Genomic DNA, 18,785 nt, shown 5'->3' with positions numbered 1-18,785 from the left:
CAGCAGGTCTGGCTGATAGGTCATCTGTGGAAACTAACAAATAGTCTACGTTTTGGGCAGAGACCTTTCATTGGGACCGTATAAACACAGCATCTGTTCAGAACAAACCTGGCTTCATGGATTGACCCAACACTCCCGCCTTGCAGATTTTGTACTGGCATCTCTTTAAATCCTGCGGATTCACATCTACGGAGTTATTCCTCACTTTATACTTCCTCCTCCTGGGTGCAGCTTGTTTGTTGTTCAGTGCATGGAAATGTAAAATGTTTAACTCAGGTGAAAAAGCAATTCTCTTTTAGTTCTCTTTATAATAAGTACCATTATGGTATCAGTATAAATAGTAGAATCACAATTTACCATAATCCTTTTCACAGTAGGGTTTAAACATGTACAGTATTCATTTCCTTGCTTTAATCTATTGATTATTTTGCTAGAATTAATTGGGAGTCAGAAAAGTTTACACAATTTCTGATGAGCAGTTTCAATTTAAGAAGGTCATGACTTGGAGGAGATGCAACTTGAGAGGTTTACAAGTGGTTAAGAAATCTGAACTGAGACAAGATTTCCAGGGCTGGATCAATTAGTGGAATTGTGAGACATGAAGTTCAGGTCGTTGAGAATATGAGGTGGTGCATTGGGAAGGGCTCTTGCAGCTATGGAGAATGGATATGAGACTTGGTGTTTCCATTTTGTAATTAAGGATGTGCAAGGGGCCAAAATGGAGAGATTTTTAGGGGATTGTTGGGCTGGATATTATAGAGATAGGGAGGATAATATGGATGGGTTGAATACAAGCATAACAATTCCAAAATTATTCCATGCACTTTGTTAGCAGGAGTAAAGACGTAGACTATTTTCTAAATGGGGAGAAAATTTAAAAATCGGAGGTGCAAAGTGACTTGGGAGTTCCCTGAATGCTAATTGCAGGTTGAGTTGGTGGCGAGGAAGGCAAATGCAATGTTAGCATTCATTTTGAGAGGACTAGAATACAAGAGCATGGATGTAATGCGGAGGTTTTATAAGGCATTGGTCAGACCACATATCGAGTATTGTGAGCAGTTTTGAGCCCCTTAGAAGATGTGTGGCACTGAAGAGGGTCCAGAGGAGGTTCATGAGAATGATTCTGGGAATGCAAAGGTTAATGTATGGAGAGCATTTGATGGCTCTGGGCCTGTAGTCTCTGGAGTTTAGAAAAATAAGGGGGATCTCACTGTAACCTATTGAATATTGAAAACCATAGAGTGGAATTGGAGAGGATGTTTCCTATAGTGGTGGAAATCTAGGAGCAGAAGACACAGCCTCAGAATAGACAGACATCCATTTAGAACAGATAAGAGCTGTAATTTCTTTAGCCAGAAGGTGGTGAATCTGTGGAATTCATGCCGCAGATGGCTTTGGAGGCCAAGTCATTGGATATGTTTAAAACAGAGGTTCTTGATTAGTCAGGGCATCAAAGGTTATAGGGAGAAAGCAAGGAAAGGGGGTTGAGAGGGATAATAAATCAGCCATTCAATGGGCCAAAGGGCCTAATTCTGTTAGTTACTATGCCTTACGGTCTCGCATCAACAGGTTAAGTAACATCAGTAAATGCAGGGGTGGTGAGTGAACTTAAACTGTTGTGAGCTACAGTGTGGTGAACAAAGTTTGAGATTTATGTTTATAAAGGGTAGAGAAGATGGCCAACAATCTATTTAAATGAACATCCGGAGGCAATGAAAGCATAGATGAAAGATTAGTCTTGAATTGCACAATTTCTCTTAATTCAAAGTATTTTGTACTTTTACAGTGAATGAGACAGCCTTTTATCCTTTGTTTTAGGAATTCAGACTGCACCATTGAAAAACCTTTACAGTGTCAATCATCTTAACTGCAGGAAGATGGGAGACAGCAGGAAACAAGACAATGACGAAATGTTGGGTCAAGGGTGTCAAAGGTGATGATCCAAACAACCTTGAATCTATTCCAATGGACGGAAAGCGTTCAACCTTGCTAGATTGAACGGTTACTGTAAGGATCACTCCAGTAAGCAAAGCTGCGAGAAAACATCACCAATATTTAATTTAGCTGGGGGGTGTGCAACTGTCTAGGAACAACTGACATTTTCAGGGGCCACAGGTCACTCTCTTTAAAGTTAAAATGGTGTTCTCCTGGTGTGAATTATGTATTGCACTAATTGGCTTCCAGCCTGGAAGTGTTTTGCTTACTATGTATAAGAATGAAAAATATCACATCAACTTGTCATCTACTTCCTTGAACAGATTCTTAGCCAGGTATTCTTGGATTAAACTGCAAATCAGATGTGGCATTTCTCACATTTTTCCAAAATGTTTCAAAACTCATAAGTTGAAGTTGTGCCCTGCTGCTAAGGAAGCCAATGCCTAGGTTCATCCATTACAAAGGGAGGGGCTACTCAATCCATTCTTTATGCTGGCACTTTGAAAAGAGTTTGCCACTTTTCCCACTTACCCGCCATTCTCTTTACTCATGCAATGCTCTTTTTTTAAAAATGGAAGTCACCACCTTTTCAGGGTGGCGCACTCTAGTTTCTAACAGCCCACCAAATTATTTTCCTTATTTACTCCTCCTGCTCTGCCCCTCTTCTACCAGTTATGGAACTGATTACATCACTGTACAAGAGAAAACAATCCCATCTTCATTGCTTTTCTCTTTCTACTGCACCACTATTCTGGTAAATCTTTTCAGGACTCTATAAACTATTGTCAACCCACTTGCAGATAAAAAAAATGAGAAGTGTGGAGTGTTATCCTTAAAGCAGAGAGAGCCAAAAGAAGGTTTCAAATTCATGGATAGTTTTAACGGAATAAAAAATCCATTTCTAGGGAAGACTGATATTTAACCACAAGGTGCAAATTTAAGATGATTCCCAAACACAAAACCTTGGGTCAGGGTAAATTTATTAGCTGTCACATTCTGCAGATGGGGGCCATCCAGGGGAACACACAGAAAATACTGGAGGAACTCATCGGGTCAGTCAGCATCTATGGAAATGAATAACCAGTGGATGTCTCCGGGCCAAGACCCTTCATCAGGACTGGAAAGGCCCAGGATGAACTGGTACTCTGTGCTGCTATGGTTTGAAAGGCACTGCCTGAACTGGTGCTGAAAGCAGATTCAGTTGTAGATATTTTAGACGTTTCTGTATATTTTAATGTAAAATATAAAGCGGGGGACAAATTACAGGGAAGTATGACAAATTGCTAATTTGCCCTTGCCCAGACCTATAGCTTGGGGCTAACGATCTCCTTCAATATTCTATTGCCTGATCCGTGAATCTATTGACCGTAGAGCATATTGAGCTGCCAACAATTCAACTTAAATGGCTGACGGAGTCTGAACTGATGTGAGTGAAAAGGACCTTACGCGTTCAGTACATCCTGAAAAAGACGCAAATAAGTTGGGTGATAGACTACATAAGAACAGCAGAGGGCGCACAAAGTTGCAACACGTCAGGAAAACACAAAATACTGGAGCAGTTCAGCAGGTCAGGCAGTATGGAAATACAAAGTCGACGTTTGGGGCCGAGACCCTGCATTAGGACAAGCTCACTGTGGCTTGAAATTCAACCAGTCACTAATGTTTGAATGAGACATGAGCGCTCCGTTCATATTACCCACTCGCCGATGCTTTGGCAATGTTAAGTAAAGAGAATGAGCCCCCAGGGTCATTTTTAGCGGCCACTGTTGTTAACTTACTTTTCGGGCTCAATGCTTTGCTGGGAAAAGCAGCAGTCCTTCTGATGAAGATATTCCAAACGGGCAAGGTGATCTGTCCTGCTATTTGCACACTGAACACACCTGGACATCTTTTTAAATCACATTGCCTGCTACTTGTCAGCATTGGAGCAGTGTGGGTAGAGGTGTAGCTGGTTTGGGAGTGCAGGTCTTCCTGCCTGTGTATATTTCAACATGGTCTTCAGCAATTGCATGCTGGACTCTGCTGATACTGAGGACGGAGCCCTCTCTCCCTGGTTCGTGATTAACTGCTTGCTGGCAGATGTATTAGGAGAGCATACTTCAGCCTGGTCTGTGGTCCTGAGGTCACTTTGTCAGTTGCAGGCTGCCTTGCTGCTTGCTAAGTTATTGTTTCGTTATACTAGCGCCTCACTGTTGGCATTGCCCAGTGCTGCCCTTGGCATGCCTTTCAACAGTGTCTACTGCCTCAAGGTTGATCGGCTGGTTTGATGTTAAGGGTGGAGTGAAGGATGTGAGGTTATAAGTTGTGGTGGAATGAAGTTCTGCTGCTGATCTTCCAGAGTAACCTGCAATTGCCCAGTTTGCTCTATCGATTGTAGCTCTTTGCCCTGTAACTGTGAAGATGGGATTTTGTTTCCAGTAGGGTTATGTGGTGGTTGCTTTCCCCAATATCACAGACAGATGAACATACCACAGGGACTGAAACAGACTGATAAATATACTACAGAGAATGATTGAAGAGAATGAGGTCAAATATGTTTATTCATCATGATTGCTGACAAACTCTCTTCCACAATCTAGTCTGGCAATAATATCCTTTGGTACTTGGTCAGGCTGGTCACTGATATGATGGAGAGTAATGTCCCTCACCTAGATCATGTTCTGTCTCCTTGCTACTTTCAGTGCATTTTCCAGTCATTGATCAACACGGTGTTAACTTTCATCAATATTAATAGTAGACTCAATCGCTGTGTATGCCCGAAGAAAGCCAGGTTCTTTTCTTGAATTGCCACTTTGAAACTCTTATTGGAAATGGCACATTTTCATGTTGCTTGAGTTATTATTGCTGATCCATCCTGTGATGATTATTATCTGGTCAGACGGAGAGAGGATAGTGAATAGAAGTCTCACCCGGTGGGTCCCTGGTATCAGTGTCCTCAGGAGAAGAAAAGGAAGCCCTTAAGTGCAGAAAAAGGACACATTGTGATTTAGAAAAAATATGATGGTTCAGTTCATTGTTAAAGCTGTCTTATTTGGAGAAAGGTTCAAGTATTACTACTTAACACAAATCCGGCAACTGTATATTAGATCTGATTTGGAAGAGCAGTCTTCAAAGCCATGCTGTTCAATTATGGAATTATCATAATGTGAGGATGTCAAGTCACTTGCCCCTCACAAGTACTTTGGCTTCAGATGTATTATCAGCCAGGAGTTCCTCTTATAGTACATTCAGTAAGAAAAGATCAAGTTCAGTGAAGGGCCTAATACTCGCATTATAACTAATGGATGCATTGTAATACAGACACAGCATAATGATCTCTCAACCTTCAAGTTACAGTCCGTGGATAAGACCCTTGTTGTCTGTCAATCACGTACTGAAATAGACTTACTTCCAACATCAGAGCTAGTAACATCAGCTTCTCAACTAACAGGAGCTGCTGTGGCTGGTTGTTCTTTGAGGCAATAACTGGAATGATTTCATCCAGATAAAACCCTTGTCAAACATTGGTTCTGAATGCTGAGCGATCCTGTTTTATTCTCATGATATAAAACTGTTGCTTCATAAATGCTTACTTCATTTGATATTGCTTTAGTCAAGTAGCAAGCAGACTGCTCTCACAAAAAGCGAAAAGCAATGTATTGCAGAGAGGGAATTTTTGCCTATTCTTTCAAACAAGATATTAAAATGAACACGTGAATGTTGTAATTTTTCTTCTATTTCACACAGTTCTAGTTGACATAACTTGGGAAAATCAAACTGTGAGTTTTATTTCAGTGATCATGTCAGACTTTAGCAATGAATGCAGAGTGGTATGCCACAACGTTTTTCAGTAAGATAGTGGATGTTTTAATGGTTGTTATGTATCTGATACTGAACAGAATAGTGCTAAATGTTTGAACTCTTAACACCAGACAGGAAGAAGGGTGGTAGTGGTGACAGTTATGGGTGTTGCTATGACTATATTTACATTAACCATGTCTTAAATGCTGATTTATCTGGATATTTTAAGTCATTGTCATAGGTGAGACTGCAGTCTTTCAGTAACAACACTTCCATCTGAAAGAGGTCACTACCACAGGAGATAGATAGTTTTAGTTAGCTATATACAGTGCCTATACAAAGTACTCACACTTCCCCCTCGGAAGTTTTCATTTTTTATTGTTTTACAACATTGAAATACAGTGAATTTAATTTGGTTTTTTTGATGACTCTGATCAACAACAAAAGACTCTCTCCTGTCAAAGTGAAAACAGATCTCTACAAAGAGATCTAAATTAATTATAAATATAAAATACAAAACAATTATATATGTATTCACTCCTTCAAGTCATTATTTAACAAATGGTGTGTTTTTGATGATGTGTGGTGTTTGGCTTATGGTGTTTAGTCTGATGGCCGAAAAGCATAATTTTGGTTTCATCAGACCATAGAACCTTCTTCCAGCTGACATCAGAGTCTCCCACATTCCTTCTGGCAAACTCTAACCAAGATTTCATGTGAGTTTTTTCAAAAGTGGCTTTCTCTTTGCCATTTTCCCATAAAGCTGCAAAGTACCTGGGCAACAATTGTTGTATATGCAGTCTCTCCCAGCTCAGCCAATGAAGCTTGTACCTGCTCCAGAGTTGTCATAGGTCTCTTGATGGTCTCCATCACTAGTTCCCTTCCTGCACAATCACTCAGTTTTTGAGGATGGCCTGCTCTAGGCAGATTTACAGCTGTGCCATATTCTTTCCATTTCTTGATGACTGACTTAACTATACTCAGTGACTTGGAAATTTTCTTGTCTCCATCTCCTGACTTGTGCTTTTCAATAATCTTTTTGTGGAGCTGCTTGGAGTGTTCTACTGTCTTCACGGTGTAGTTTTTGCCTGGATACTGACTCACCAGCAGATGACCTTCCAGATACAGGTGCATCAATTGAAACAGCTTGACTGCACACAGGTCTCCAAAACAGATCTCCATTTAACTAATTATATGACTTCTAAAACCAGTTGGCTGCACCAATGATAATTTAGATCACTTTGTAGAGATCTGTTTTCAGTTTGACATGAAAGAGCCTTTTTCTGTTGATCTGTGTCAAAACAAAACAAATTAAATCCACAGTTATTCTATGTTGTAAAACAATAAAACATGAAGGCTTCCAAGTGGGGTGAATACTTTTTATGGACACTGTATTTTTGTAACTTTATTGCTGGGAACTGACTGTGGTATTCACCTGGGTTAGGGTTTCTCAGATGGAATGGTATCTATGCATGCAGAAAACTGACTCTTGTAAATTCCTACGAAAAGCACAAACGGACCCTGATGATGAGTTTCAAATATCTCACCCTCCCATTGTCACGAGTTCCAGTTCCTCAGGCAGTCAATATCCAGCAACTCTGTGGAATGAGGCAGCCATTGAATATGGTAGTTCACCAGTGTCTTCTCAAAGGAAATTGGGAATGACCTTGGAAGCCTGTAAATGTTAAACAATACCAGGATTGAGCGGAGAAGCAGACAGCATCTTTCACACTGTATGACAAGCAGTCATGGTGTATTCAAGGACTACTGGAGCACGTAACAACATTAAGAGTCACTGACTTGAAACATCCTGCAAACATAAAGCAGATCAGTTGGCCCAAGCTGTATCTGACCGCCAAGCCAGCCTTCAATAGTCTCCATTCATAGAATGAATCAAGTTGCATTTCTCTCAAAAGTCTGCTTGCACAGAGAGGATTAAGGTGTGATGGTTGGCAACTGTACTACGCAGAAGTTGATGCATAGAAGGAAGTTGAACAGCAAGTGTTCAACATTAACAAGAGAATATCTGCAGTTGCTGGAAATCCAAGCAGCACATACAAAATGCTGGATGAACTCAGCATGCTAGGCAGCATCTGTGGAAAGAACATAGACGACTTTTTGAGCTGAGACTGTACTCTTTTCCATAGATACTGGCTGGCCTGCAAGGTTCCTCCAGCATTTTGAGTGTTTTGCTAAGTGTTCAACATTTTTGGATCAAGTGGAATTATACATCACACTCTTTTTTAACTGCCTTTTAGTTTAGGTCTGAGGAGGTGCAACATGTGCAAAACTAAGGACTAAAATTTTTTTTAAACTGCGTAACCATAACTACTACTTACAGATTTTCCTTTCCGTGATTTCTGGCTCTATCAACAATTGAAATAGGTTTTGGACAGATTTTGATATTTAGATTGTATAGAATTGCATATCGCCTCATGGGAGGGATCCGCTATTCAGATTTGAATAAACAAAACACATTTAAAAATCTCACAGTACCAGCATCATCCTGGGGTAAAGCTGAAGTCAGCCAGGTACTTTCATACCAGGAAGTCCTGTGCTTGAGAGGAAAGTCCCGAGCCAATGATAGTGGGCGGGTCAGGAAAAAAGTTTCCTGAGATTCATGGAGACAGCCCGGCTAATTCATGACAAATGATTGTAAAATAAACTGCCAGGCGTCAGAGGGAGTTTAAAATAAAATAGACCCAAACACTGCAGTATGTCTCTGCCATCATCATGCATCTGCAATTCTCATCGAACAGAAAGAACTTTCCAATCCTACCCAACAGGTTTCTGCACCTGCTTTTGTGATCACTTTGGATTGCCTATTCTTGTCCTCTGACACTTACCCCCCAATCAGTCTCTCTCTCTTCCAGAGTTCTCCCAACGTCCGTCTATCCTTAATTCTCTCATTCTAGTCATGATGCTTCACACCCCTTTACTTCTGTCTCCTGAGTTCCAGCACATTATTTCCATAAGTCTATACCCTTGATACAAATGTGCAGCCACACCCTTCACCACCTCTCTTGGGCACCAACTCATCAACCTGTTGACCTGGAATTAAATATCCATCTTAAACATGCAGCACTGAAAACACACAGCCAGTTATAGATAATCCGGGGAAAGAGAAAGAGACAATATTTTCTGTGTAAAATTCAACTCAATAGAATTAAGGAAAGATTTCTCCTTTCAAGATGCTGTTTCACCTGTTGAATGTTCCAAGCATTTTCTTAATATTTGTCCCAGCTCGAAACATTATTTTACTTAGATAGCTCTGTGACATACCTTAGATTTATATATTGATCACTAAATAAAGGTGGATTATTGTTTATATAGTCCAAAGTGACTTTGAATATCATTTTGTCTCATAAAGAAATACAAATCAATTCACATAATGCAGATGAAATGACTAGTCACAGTTTTGGTCATTTGAAAGAGCTTGTATTGCAAACAGATCAAATCATTACACAATGTATCGAAGTAGTATAAAGTCTATTCCCACTATAGCATGTGGAAAAAGAAACTTATTTAGCTATGTATGTAGTACCATTTGCTCAGGGTGTTGGACAGCTGACTCTTGTGACCCTTCTGCAAAACTACATGAAGCGTGAAGGTCTGCTGCTGATGGCTATCACCCAGCTGATCTAACCTTGACTTGCATGCATTTTCTCTCATGGCCTGTCAGTCAGCATCATGGATCTCTGGCTCCTAGACCCAGTATCTTTGTTTCCCTGCTCTGGGACCTAGCTGTGGGCCAGCCTGACACTAGAATCAGCCAGGTACGGCTCTGTGAACTTCACAGAGTTGCCTATTGGGTTCCAGCAGCTTCTTATACACGAAGACCTGGGGCCATTTTGGTTGAGCCTTGGGCTGACACCTTTTCTGTCATTCCTTTTTCATAAATAGAATTTCTTCTCATTATTTTCCTGAATTTATATCTGTGTCAGACATTATTTACATGCTCAGGAATGTGCAAAACACCTGAGATCACATGCCAGCAGGCTTCTACCTCATTGTTATAAAACTATTGAGGGCTGTCTCATAAAAGCTGGAATACTGACCTCACAATCTGCTTTATTATAAGACCATAAGACATTGGAGCAGAAATAGGCCATTTGGCCCAAGAAGTCTGCTCCATCATTCCATAAGGGCTGATTTGTTATCCTTGTCAAACCCATTCTCCTGCCTTCTCCCGGTAACCTTTTATGCTTTTACTAATCAGGAACATTTCAACCTCTACAGAAAACATACAACAGACAATAGCTGCAAGAGTACGCCATTCGGCCCTTCAAGCCAGCACTGTCATTCACTGTGATCATGTCTGATCATCCACATTCAGTACCCCGTTCCCACCTTCTCTCCATATCCTTTGACTCCACTATCTTTAAGAGCTCTATCTAACTCTTTCTTGAAAGCGTCCAGAGAATTGGCCTCCACTGTGTTCTGAGGCAGAGCATTCCACAGATCCACAACTCTCTGGGTGAAAAAGTCTTTCCTCATCTCTGTTCTAAATGGCTTACCCCTTATTCTTAAACTGTGGCCTCTGGTTCTGGACTTCTCCAACATTGGGACCATGATTCCTGCCTCTAGCATGTCCAATCCCTTAATAATCTTATATGTTTCAATCAGTTCCCCTCTCATCCTTCTGAACTCCAGAGTTTACAAACCCAGTCACTCCAATCTTTCAATATATGACAGTCCCGCCATCCCAGGAATTAACCTCGTGAAGCTACGCTGCAGTCCCTCAATAGTAAGAATGTCCTTCCTCAAATTTGGAGACCAAAACTGAACACAATATTCCAGGTGTGGTCTCACCAGGGCCCTGTACAACTGCAGAAGGACCTCTTTGCTCCTATACTCAAGTCCCCTTGTTATGAAGGCCAACATGCCATTAGCTTTCTTCCCTGCCTGCTGTACTTGCATGCTTACTTTCAGTGACTGATGAACAAGGACACCTAGATCTCATTGTACTTCCCCTTTTCCTAACTTGACACCATTCAGATAGTAATCTGCCTTCCCGTTCTTGACACCAAAGTGTCTAACCTCACATTCATCCGCATTAAACTGCATCTGCCATGCATCTGCCCATTCACCCAACCTGTCCTAGTTACCCTGCATTATCCGAACATCCTCCTTATATTTCACACTGCCACTCAGCTCTGTGTCATCTGCAAATTTGCTGATGTTATTTTTAATCCCTTCATCTAAATCATTAATGTACATTGTAAATAGCTGCGGTCCCAGCATCGAGCTTAGTGGTGCCCCACTAGTCAATGCCCTGCCATTCTGAAAAGGACCCATTAATCCCTACTCTTTGTTTCCTGTCTGCCAACCAATTTTCTATCCATGTCAGTACCCTAGACCATTACCATGTGCTCTAATTTTGCCCACTGATCTCCTATGTGGGACCTTATCAAAGGCTTTCTGAAAGTCCAGGACACTACATCCACTGGCTCTCCCTTGTCCATTTTCATAGTTACATCCTGAAAAAATTCCAGAAGATTAGTCATGCATGATTTCCCCTTTGTAAATCCATGCTGATTTTGACCGATCCTGTTACTGCTATCCAAATGTGCCGCTATTTCATCTTTTATAATTGACTCCAGCATCTTCCTCACCACTGATGTCAGGCAATGGCTGCTCTAGACATCTGTGGCAAGGAATTCCGCAGATTCACCACCTTTTGGCTAAAGAAATTCCTCTTCATCTCTGTTCTAAAGGTTCATCCTTGTATTCTGTGGCTGTGCCCTTTAGACCTAGACTCCCCCACTATACGATCATCCTCCCCCTGTCCACTCTATCTCAATCTTATATCTTATTGTCCTCCCACACTGCACCTTTTCTTTAGCTGTTGCACTTTATTCTTCATTCTGCTACTATTTATCTTGTGCTACCTCGATGCACTGTGTAATTTTTGATCTGTGTGAACAGAATGCAAATCAAGCTTATCACTGTTCTCAGTACACGTGACAGTAATAAACCAATTCTATTTCCAATTTTTAAGAAGATTTTGTTTTTACCCTGTGCATCCACAGATCTTTAAGCAGTTACCTTCCCAGATAATTTCTGACGATGTTAAACAGTGGGTCTTTAAGTGTTATTGATCCATCGGACTAAATTACCATCCGGATCAAATGCCAATAGTACATCCCGTATGGATTGTAACTTGCCTTCCTTACAGTAGCATTTCTGTTAAACCATTCTGTCGGTTACTTCTATTTCTGGTCTAACAAGAGTACCCAATGCCTAATGGGATATTTCTTATTTGGACAAGAGCTACTGTGAGAAGAGCACATAAACTGTCCGAAGTCAGAGCACCATATTGGCTCATTGAAAAGTTAATAGAATGAAAGGCAGCAGCCCTAAACTGAACCCACACAAAGCACATGTTGACTACTAATCACTCAGAGGATTCAGAGTTCACACAGAAAAGCAAAGAGACACAGGCAGGCTTCTCAATTAGCATGAGCCCGTTGTAAGCTTGGGTAGAAATAAATAGTAATAAAGATTTTTTTCCCATTGTATGAGCACTGTTTGAGGGGGGTTATGTTTATTCAGTTGGACAAAAGCTATTGTCTGAATTCTCAGAATTTTCCATTTCTCACTGATAATCATTTGAGTGCCAGTTCACAGAGTCCTCTTAGAGTAATCACTCTCTCCCAAAAGCACCTCAGCAGATAAGGCTAATCAGAGGACAGACTGGGATTGTTTAAGGCTGGGAATGTTAGGCTTGTGTGTCCCTTTGACTTTGAGCTCTGCTGGACTTTAGCATCACTTCTCTTTCTGCAAGATATGTTATTTTTCTTCATTCTCTATTCACAGACTATTTTCTCTTACCAGAAAAATACATCACAATTCCTGCAGGCCAGGGCTATTTTGTTTAACTTCATCCGTTGTTCAAATATTTTCCAAACCAGTTTAAAGCCTTTACTTTGGGCATCATAGAAAAACTTTAACTTTTAATCACAGTTATTATGTTCTTGGAGAATATGGAAGGCAGTAGCCCAGAGCTACTTTGAGCAAATGAGGTGTAGGCTGATGCTTTGTGTGATGTTCACTTACAAGTCTGTGATTGTGAGGTAGTCCTTACCACTGGGGTCTCTGCCATATTTCCTGGATGGGGGAGCCTCCTTCTTTCATGTGAGCACAACTAAAAAGATCAGGAGTGGGCTATATAATGCCCTGTGTCTGCTTTCATATTCAATAAAAGCCCTGTTGATCTGGTCTTGATCTTGGTTCTGCATTCCTAACTGTTCTCCATAATCCTTGACTCCCTTGTTGACCAAAAATCAATCATAAATTTCAATCAGTTTGATCTTTCATCTCTCTGAGGTTGTGAATTCCAAATGAAAGTAATTGGAATACTACTGTTTATACTAGGCAGTGTCATGATTTAATAAAGAACATAGTCAATATTAGAAACTAATATTGGGAAATGTTTTGTATCATGATCAGAAGAAAATTTTTCTGTTCTGATTAACATTAACAGAGCCTATAGATATTATTTCTATGTTAATTCTTCTATGCTCTTCAATGGGGCCCTGAGTAAGTCTCTTTCTTCTGATCCTTGCTCTATTGTTAGTTATACACTTCCTCCTGTGGGGTCAGTCCTGTAAAAATCAGTCTCAGTCATTCATAAGAGAGTAGGCAGCAGGTTTGATTGGCACCAGAATTAAACTCCACTGTGGCTTATAATAGTATTGTAATTCTGACAGTCTTGTGTTCAGGCACTTTCCTGTCATTAGTGAAAATAAGTGCCCTGAGGAACTCAGTATATCAGGCAGCCACTGAGGAGGGAAATGGACTTTTGGTGTTTCAGGTCAAGATCCTTCATCTGGTGCCTTCCTGTCATTGTTTCATTCAGGCTCCAAACCTGTATTTAGACCCATGTGTACTGAACTATATCAGTCCCAGTGGCTGGGACACCAGTGTTGCCTGAATAACCCAACGGGAGGAATGGATAGACTTTGTTCTCTTTCCAAACCACACAAGAAGAATGCCCATTGCAGGATTAGTGAATCATAGTTATACAAAGGCTGCATTTTGCTTTTGTACAATAAACAGATTTCAGTTAGTTTTCTGAAAACAACATAAATAGTAACATGAATAGGTTATTTTGTGCCTCAAAACTGCTTGTTACTCAATAGGATCATGGCTCAGCTATTAGCTCATTGCCATCTACATGCACCGATTCTGTCTTGCATACACTCTGTAACTCTACAACCCTCATGAGTAGCATTCCAAAGATTCTCCTCTATCGTCAGGGTGATAACATTTCTTTTTACCTCAGTCCTGAATGCCTAATTTACCAACATCACGGTGAGACCATTGTATCTGTGTCTAAACAGCTCGGGGAAACATTATCTTTGCATCGAAAGTCAAAGCCGAGTTTGTTGACATTTGCACAAGTACATATATCCACACAAGAAATGAAAATCTTACTTGCAGCAGCATCATTGGGCACAGGAATCAAACAAACATCATTCACCAGGAAAACATTAAACACAACTTATACGCAATTTTCACAAGAAAACACAATTAGATAAAAAATATACCAAGTACACTTTAGTGCAAAGTGGTTATAGTGTTGCTAAACTGTAGTGCTTAGGGCATTGTCCATTGGTTCAAGAGCCAAATGGTTGTAGGCTGCTCTTCAGTATGGTGATATGGGACTTCTGCGAGAAGATGGCATGGCTTGGATGGTGGAGATCTTTGATGATAGATGTTGCTATCTTGAGGCAGCAGCTCCTGTAGATACTGTTGGTGGTGGAGAGGGATGTGCCCATGTTTCTGCAACTTCATAGATACCTGCACATTCAAACTTCTTTACCAGATCACACTGCCAAGTATATACCTGTAAGGATTTGTACATTTCAATGAAATAACCTCTCAGTTTGGAGAATATAGGCACAGGTATCAGGTCTTGAATTGATAAGCTACCTTCCCGACCTCAATACTGCCCCATTCTTGGGATTAATCTTGAGAACCCTTCTTGTACTCCTTTCATGTGTGAGTCTGTCCCTAGGCAGGGAGATGAGACATGATGTTCCAATGCAATTTCACCACCACTGTATATCATTACATTTTGAGTGGCCCATGTCCTTCTCAGCTTCTAGTTATCAGACGTGGCAGAGAGGCTGGCTTGGAGAGGCTAATATGAGATGGAGTCAGTGCATTTATGTCAAGAACAGAATCACATTTGATGGGGTCTTTGAGGTGCTCCTTTTATTAGGTGATGGCCACATCTCTGTCCCTAATGAAGTCCACAACCTTGACTTTCAGGAGGATGGGACCTTGGGTGTCGGGGTTGTAGATCACTGCTGATGAACCTGTGCAAGTCATAGATGTCAATGTGTTGCTCAGCATTTATCTTCACAATCTCTTTTTTAAGCCCTGGTTTCTCAGCTAGACATCTGCTTCAGATGCTGCTTTTGGATTGTCCTTCAGATGAAATAGGGTTTTTGTAATGACAAAATTGTGTTCTAAGCATTTGATCAAGAAAAGGGCTCCATTGGAATTCACCTTCCCTTCTTTCCTGTCAAACACATCTTACCAGAGAGTGGTATCTTTTCCCAACCTAACCTTGAGGTTACCCAGAGGATCAGTTTGTCATCTTTTGGGATAAGAACAGGAGCATTTTCAAATTCAGAACAGAACCACTTCTTGAAGAGCCTTTCAGATGCTCCCACTGTGGAGCCTATGTGTGTGAGCACATTCTAAGAGGGATGCATTCACTATTTTCACAAACTGAGTCAGTGAGTCATATCCCAGGTGTTTCTTGATCATGAGAATTCAAGTACGCTACATCAGCAACTTTCTTTTTATCTATTTTGCTGAATATGAGAATTACAATTTCACAAAAACTCAAATTTGTCAAGCATAATTGCTCCTCCCAAATCTATATTGACTACTGGACATTATTATTATTTTTCAGTGCCCCCACTTCCATAATAATAGGTTCTACCATTTTTGCTATAGCAGACCAATAAGTTTATAATTCCCTGTTTTCTTTCTCACTTCTTAGAGACTTTCTATCCTTCAAATTGTGGGAGCTATTCCAGTATTTATAAAGGTTTGGAAGCTGTTACAATCTCTATCTCTTTCAAATTCTTTCAAGATCTTAGCATGAAGGTCATCAGGTTGTATTGGCTTTCAGTCCTGCTAATATCCTTAAAGCTATTTTTAGCTAACATCATTTATTTCAGATCCTTATTTATTCTGTATTCTGTCTTCTTCTATGAAAACAACTGCAATCTATTTCACTGCCATTTTTTCTTTTATCCCAATATAATTCCTTTTGCTTCAGTCTATTAAGTTAATAACTTGAGCAAACATTTTCCTTTTTACTTAAATTGTCCCACTCTGTTCTTATGCTCTTGTTAAACACTTTCATATTCTATTCTCCCTTTGCTTACCAGTTTCTTGGTGCATCTGATGTATCCAGAAAAAGCTCAAGGTTATTGATTTTTTTCTGACTACAATACAAACATTCTCCTTTACACTTTAACTTACAGGAGATGCCAGACCTGTCCCTATACTGTACCTCCTCTCTCATCACCAACTGGCTACATGAACAGACCTTTTGGGCGAGGAGATGTTCACATGCATCTTTCGCAACATTGGCTATTGCATTTGGTACTCTTGGATTGGTCTACTCTACCTAAATGTAGACTAGGCGACTGTTTAGTTGAGCACCTGTGCTCTTCATAATGGCCACCCTGAAATTCCAGATGCATGACTTTTCAACTCTACTCCACAATATCACATTGATCTGTCTGTCTTTGGCCTTCCCCACTGTAGAACTGAGGCTAAACATACACTAGAGGAACAATACTTCATATCGCACCTGATAGTCCACAACACAATGGTATGAACATGGAATTTCCAGTTTCAGATAACCCATGTCCCCTCTGTTCCTTACTTTCTTCTTTAATCCACTTACGTTCTTTCACATATACACAGTCTGTCATTACCCATTTCCAGAGATAGAATCAGACTCAGGTTTATTATCATTGACATACAGTATGTTGTGAAATTTGTTGTTATGAAGCAGAAGCACAGTGCAAGACATAAAGATTAATGTTACTAAAAGAAATAAATAATGCAAAAGAGGGATAACAAAGTAGTGTTCATGGACTGTTCAGAAATCTGATAGAGGGGAAAAAAGAAGCTTTTCCTAAAAGGTCCAGTGTGGGTCTTCACGCTCCTGTGTCTCCTCCCTGAAGGTAGTAATGTGAAGAGGACATATCCTAGATGGTGAGGGTGCCTAATGATGGATGTCGTCATCTTCTTCAGTCACAGCTTCTTGAAGTTGTTTTTGATGATGGAGAGGGTTGTGCCCATGATGGAGCTGGTTGAGCCTACAGATCTCTGCAGCATCTTTAGGTCCTGCACATTAGAAGTTCCATACAAGGTGCTGATGGAGCTAGTCAGAATACTCTCCAACGTACATCAAGAAGATCGCAAGGGTCATTGGTGACATCAAGAAGCTATCAACCTCCACTATAAATATATACCCAATGACTTGGCCTCCACAGTAGTCTGTAGCAATGAATTTCACAGATTCACTACCCCCTGGCTAAAGAAATTCCTCCTTATCTCTGTTCTCAAGGATTATCCTTATATTCTGAGGCTGTGCCCTCTAGTCCTCAACTCCTCCACTACATGAAACATCCACTCCACATCTACTCCATCTAGGCCTTTCAATACTCATTAGGTTTCAATGAGAACCAATGCCCCCCGCCCCCCCACCATTTTGCTAACCTCCAGCGAGTACAGGCCTAGAGCCATCGAACCACCCCATACATTAATCCTTTCATTCTTAGGATTATTATTGTGAACCTCCTCTGTACTCTCTTCATTGCCAACTCATCCTTCTTTATATAAGCGGCCTAAAATGGCTCACAAAAATCCTGGTGTGCTCTGATCAATGCTTTATAAAACTTAGCATTACATCCTTGTATTTATTTCTAGTCCTGTCAATATGAATGCTAATATTACATTTGCCTGCCTTACCACTGACCTAACCTGCAAGTTAACCTTTAGGGAATCCTGCACAATGAACCCCAAGGCCCTATGCAACTCTGATTTCTGAATTTGCTCCCTATTTAGAAAATAGTCAGTGCCTTTATTCCTATCAAAGTGCACCACCATACACTTCCCTACACTGAATTCTACCTGGTACTTCTGTGTCCATTCTCATAACCTTTCTCAGTTCTTCTCAAGCTCCATGCTTCCTCAACAATATCTACTCCTCCATCATATCATCCGCAAACTTCTAATGAAGTAGAATTGCTGGCATCTAGCCATCACCTGCATACTTTATCCACCTGGACTGTAATCCCCTCATGTCTAGGTGTTGAAGCATGCTGGCCTGGATTGGTTCATTTTTGAGGAATACTGACGTTCCTGAACATAGCAAAATCATTTGCAACAGTCCTCACATTCTGCAATACAATGAGGCAGCTTTAGTGGTCTTGGGAGACTGCCCTGTGGAATTCTTCATGATCGGACAGCTGACTTCCAACCACCACACCATCTCCTGGAGTGGGAGTTGTAACTCCAAATAGTGGAATAATTTCTTTGACCTGAAGTTCAGCAGGCAGCTTCACAACAATTTTACAAGTTCATTAATATCTCTGTATTTTGGTATGGCCCTGCTCTTAATTGAATATAGTCCATAATGTTGTCTTGGCTATAAACTTGAAATCATGCTTTGAATACTTGAAGCAAAATTGTTTCCAGTAAGTATTAAATAATCAACATTCCCTAAGAGAATATTCATTGAACTTTGCTTCCTTTTTTTGGTAGATTCAGTGATTATTTTCGCACTCTGTTTACTGTTTACAAATATGAGACTCAATCAGATACTTTCTCTTTTATGTTACTTGCTTTGATCTTAGTCATGGACTTTGTGGGATACTCTTTTAAAAGAGCTTCCAATCCCTATTCATCAAGACAATGTACTTTTCTGTAGGAATGCATATAAATCATTTTCACAACCACCAAGAGTCAAGAGTCAAGATTGTCAAGAGTACAGATGTTTGAAATCGGAAGGGATTTTCAGAGAATGT

At 40.4% G+C, this 18,785-nt stretch overlaps 1 protein-coding gene across 1 annotated transcript in view; it reads left to right on the top strand.

The window, feature by feature from the left end:
* gpr88 (G protein-coupled receptor 88) overlaps positions 1 to 2,487 on the top strand; it is a 90,280-nt gene extending 87,793 nt beyond the window's left edge. The window contains exon 3 of the mRNA XM_059984649.1: positions 1,819 to 2,487. The gene's annotated coding sequence lies outside the window, so the exon portion shown is untranslated. The remainder of the gene's footprint in view (positions 1 to 1,818) is intronic.
* Positions 2,488 to 18,785: the final 16,298 nt, after the last annotated feature.

This window comes from Hypanus sabinus, chromosome 11 (assembly GCF_030144855.1).
Source record: "Hypanus sabinus isolate sHypSab1 chromosome 11, sHypSab1.hap1, whole genome shotgun sequence".
Taxonomy (NCBI): domain Eukaryota; kingdom Metazoa; phylum Chordata; class Chondrichthyes; order Myliobatiformes; family Dasyatidae; genus Hypanus; species Hypanus sabinus.
This window is presented reverse-complemented; position numbering and strand designations above follow the sequence as displayed.